This window comes from Coregonus clupeaformis, chromosome 3 (assembly GCF_020615455.1).
Source record: "Coregonus clupeaformis isolate EN_2021a chromosome 3, ASM2061545v1, whole genome shotgun sequence".
Lineage (NCBI taxonomy): Eukaryota > Metazoa > Chordata > Actinopteri > Salmoniformes > Salmonidae > Coregonus > Coregonus clupeaformis.
Window position 1 is genome coordinate 35,858,646 of NC_059194.1, and position 4,376 is coordinate 35,863,021.

At 38.7% G+C, this 4,376-nt stretch overlaps 1 long non-coding RNA gene across 1 annotated transcript; it reads right to left on the minus strand.

Moving 5' to 3' along the window:
• Nucleotides 1-3,579: 3,579 nt before the first annotated feature.
• Nucleotides 3,580-4,172, minus strand: LOC121547019. Its single transcript, XR_005996473.1, has 2 exons — nucleotides 4,101-4,172; nucleotides 3,580-3,768 (listed from the first exon to the last, which is right to left on the minus strand). It is a non-coding gene; the product is annotated as an uncharacterized LOC121547019 (long non-coding RNA).
• Nucleotides 4,173-4,376: the final 204 nt, after the last annotated feature.

A 4,376-nucleotide genomic window follows, 5' to 3' on the forward strand; every position in this document is an offset into this window, starting at 1 on the left:
AATTTCAAGTGCATGCTCGGAGAAGCACAGAGCAAAGTTATATTTCTAAGATAGCTGCTGGGATGCGGTAATTAAAACTAGGCTGAATTACACACTGCAATGGATATTCCAACCCTGAGCCCTGTCCTGCTCTGCTCTTGCTGATTTTATTTGATTAAAAATACACAAATATACTGTATGTAAGGACAAATGGGGACACTGAGATTAACAATTTAAACTGACAGATTTTCTAGATGCAATCAGGAGATGGATGCAGTTGAACTTCCTGAAACTGAATTGCAGCAAAACAGAGCTTGTGCTTATTGGCTCTAAGAGTGCACAGAGCAAGATGAGAACATTCTGCCTTTCTCTGGATGATGACACCATCGCAGCTTCCCCCAACGCCAGAAACCTTGGTGTGATTTTTTACACTAACCTCTCATTTGAAGCACACATCCAAACCATCAAGAAAAATAAACATTTCATAGATGTTAAATCCCCTATATAGGGGACTTTGAGTGGTTCTGGACCGGATTCGGCTGATATTTCTGTGTACAGCGCGCTCTTTGAACGGCGCAACATCAATTGCTTTACATTCTCTAAAAGCACTTGTTGTCCTGATTCATATGCGCTATTACAAGCACATCTGTGAGGTTCACAGACACATTAAATAGAATAATGATTTCCTGCGCCTGTGAACCTCGTCACTGTGAATGCAATAGCATATATGAAACGCGAGAGTCTAGCGGGTGCAACAATAGCAGTTTCGTGGGACAGTTTAGTTGCAAACCAAGATAGCACACATACGTCTGCCCAACGTAGGTACAATGTATACATGATACATCGGGAAGATGTAGTATGGAGAGTGTTTGCACATTGGCAAGATGTCTTGCGGATTTATTTAGAATGCCTACATTCTAAATTCTACAGTTCTACATCATTTATACGTCGGCCAGGCATCAACATTCTATTCTGATGTTTCGGCCTCGTCTTGCCAATATGCAAACGCTATCCAAACTACATATTCCCTACGCATTTTGATACGTCGGCCAAAGGTGTGCATGCTGACTGGGAACAAGACACACTGATTTGGCATTGGAGAAATATGATACGTTGAACACATAGGCATATCTCTCTGTCCATTCTTAGCATGTAATACTGGCGTCCAATTTGTGTGGTATAAAAAAAAAATCTGCTAATATGTAAATGACGTAGAATTGCATGAAATGTTTATAAAAGGCCATTTTATCTCGGACTTGCAAAAACAATGATAGATTCATGCAATGCTTTTACTATAAAGGAGATCTTTCCATCCCTACTCTTGTCCATGGTAGCCCTGTGCGCTATAAAATTCCTGCGTTGCCATGTAATGCTTACAGGACGAAGAACAGTTTCTAAAACTGCACATCTAAGGCTCTGGGCCCTGTTGCATGAAACACCTTAAGTACATTTTCTCCTTATTTTTTACCTTAAAGTTTCCTTAACTTTAAGTCAGTTGCACAACACTTTTGAAGATGAATTTCCCCCATAAATTAAGTGAAAAAGTTAATGGTCCCTTAACTGCTTCATTCATTATGGATATCAATGTAAACAGCATTTGTGGAGGTGAATGTTGCTTCCTCTGCCCTGGTTTTAAAAGGAAAACATCCACCAGCTAGCTAGATGGCTACTTTGCTAAACAATGCTGGCTAGTTAGTAATAGACAAGTTGAGAAAAAAAGTAGCTACAAGAAATGTGGTTTATTATCTTCTGAAGCAATTTGGTTATTCTGTCTTGATTATATACGTTCTATTTTGCTAACTCACAAAATAAATGTGATCTCTTTGACGAGACATTTAGTCAGTGAATCAGGCCGTCTCCATGATGACCAGATACTCTTTCTGTCCAACATGCCTTCAAACTACCGTAAAACCCCTTAAGTATGCGAGGGGGTCTATGCAACGCCCTTAAACAATTCCCTTAGGTAAGGGAAAAGTATTCCATACGGTAAACCCTTAAGGGAAACATTTAAGATATTTGGTCCCTCTTTCAATGACGTTCAGCTTATAAAGCCTTCATAATGCCTTCATAAGCACTACACACATGTGTTCCAAAGCTATAAATCTTTAACCAAATGTCACGCTTAATGAAGGGTTCATAAATGTGGCATAACTGTGTGACATAACCACCAATGTCATGTGACATAACCCACTATGTCGAATATGATATAAACATGTGCTTTATAAAGGGCGACATGTTGTGCTGAAGGATGGCATATGCTCTAAAGTGATATCATGTTAGTCACATTGCACCTAATCTTGTTCCCAGACACTTCCGCTGAAATGCGCGGAAGGTCTGGTGGACCAACGCATCAAACTTGGCCTTCATTAGTTAGGGTTAGGTTTAAAATCAAATTTTAAGAAGATAAATTGTGTAAATGGGCAGGGTTTAGCAATAATTATGACTTTTTCACTGTTAAGTAGTCACAATGACAAATAAAGTACTTTACTCAGTAAGGTCACTCCTATAGAATTCTATGGTCACTCCCACTAAGGCTAACTTTGAATGGTTGATATTCCAGGCTTATATGTGCTGTGTGCGCAACAGCCTGGGGACGACGTTGCACCAAGAAACGCTTACCTTGATGAAAGCCCCCCAACCTAAAGAAATTGAAAGTGTCTTTCTTCTGGAACCAAGTTACATGTTCCTCAGTACACAAACACACACACAACAAAAACTAGCCATACCGCGCAGTGCTAGGCCCAGTCAGGTCTCTGACACATTCACGCACTCCCCCGCTGAAAGATCAGCCCCAAAATGTTGGCACCATCGTAACAGGTTGTAATCAAGCCCTGGTCTCCAGCATGGGAACAGAAGAGGAATACCTGCTGCGGTAGTCTCAGGTTGGACTACTCCAAATCATCTTGGTTCTGACACACACACACACACACACACACACACATAAACACAAGCTTTGCAGGTCCATCAAGCCATTTAAATACCTCTCACAACCTATAGTAACTTGTGGATCATGAGAGAACCTTTATAAGTCAGCAGAACTTTGAAAACCTATTTATTTTCACTTTATGTAGTGTCCTGTAATACTTAGTTTGAAGTGAGACACCTTCGGTCATTCATAACACTTCCATAAAGACTCTATATCGCATGATGCTGTACTTAATTTAAAGTCAGACCCCTTTGGTCATTTATAACACATACTGTACATACATTTTTTACATTTACATTTTAGTCATTTAGCAGACACTCTTATCCAGAGCGACTTACAGTTAGTGAGTGCATACATGTTTGTATTATTCATACTGGCCCCTCGTGGGAATCGAACCCACAACCCTGGTGTTGCAAGCGCCATGCTCTACCAACTGAGCTACACAGGGCCCTTGTATCATATGACACTGTACTTACTATAAAGTCAGACACCTTTAGTCATTCACAACACATACATAAATGCCTTATATCATATGACGCTATGCTTCCTATAAAGTCATACACCTTTGGTCATTCATAACACATACATAAGGGCTTAATGATATAAACACAAATGTATTAACACTTAGTGGATTATCACTAACAGCTAAAACAAATAAACTTTAAAGACATGTCTAAACCATACATTTCCTTTTATTTGTAATTTTAAAAAAATAATACAAATACATGAAGTTTCAAAAAGTCTTGCAATGCATTTACATTGAATATTTCATAGGGTTGTGAATAGTGTAGCTTGTCCCTGAGCTGGCGGACGAATGGTTCTTGCCACTCTTCCAGCTGGAGATACTGCATGTTGGTTACAACCTTAAAAGTAACAACAAAGAAAGTTAGCAGGTCTGTTAGGAATGCCTTTGTCACACCATCTGTATAAGGGCATTTATGTGCTGCTCCAGAAACTCTAAATGGGAAACTCCTTTCAATGCGTATTATAATATATATGTGACTATGAGTTGTGGTTGTATCTAGGGGGATTTGTATTTAGCTAAGCCTGCTAGCTAGCCAAATTTCGGCTAGCTAGCAATTGCTGTGAAGTCACCGAAATTATTTGAAATAACAATTCAGGTAGCTACAGTATGCAATCTAACTCAACACCTAACTACTACAAATTAATTTGCAATAAATAAAGGTTAACTTACTTGTTTTTCGCTGTCCAATGGTAGCACAAGTGGGCATTTGATTTGCAAACTCATCACATGATCAGCGTCTTGTCAGCATCACTAAAAAAGTACTTCCGGGTCAAAGATTTGCACATCCCCCACGTAATATTAGAAAAATGTAAATAACCATTTGTGATATATGAAATATAATTGTCTAAACATTAAGAGTCATTCATATTAGTTCATATTTAAGTGACATTTACATTAAATTTGGTTTTTAAAACATATTTTAAGGTCAAATAAATGCCCCCATAT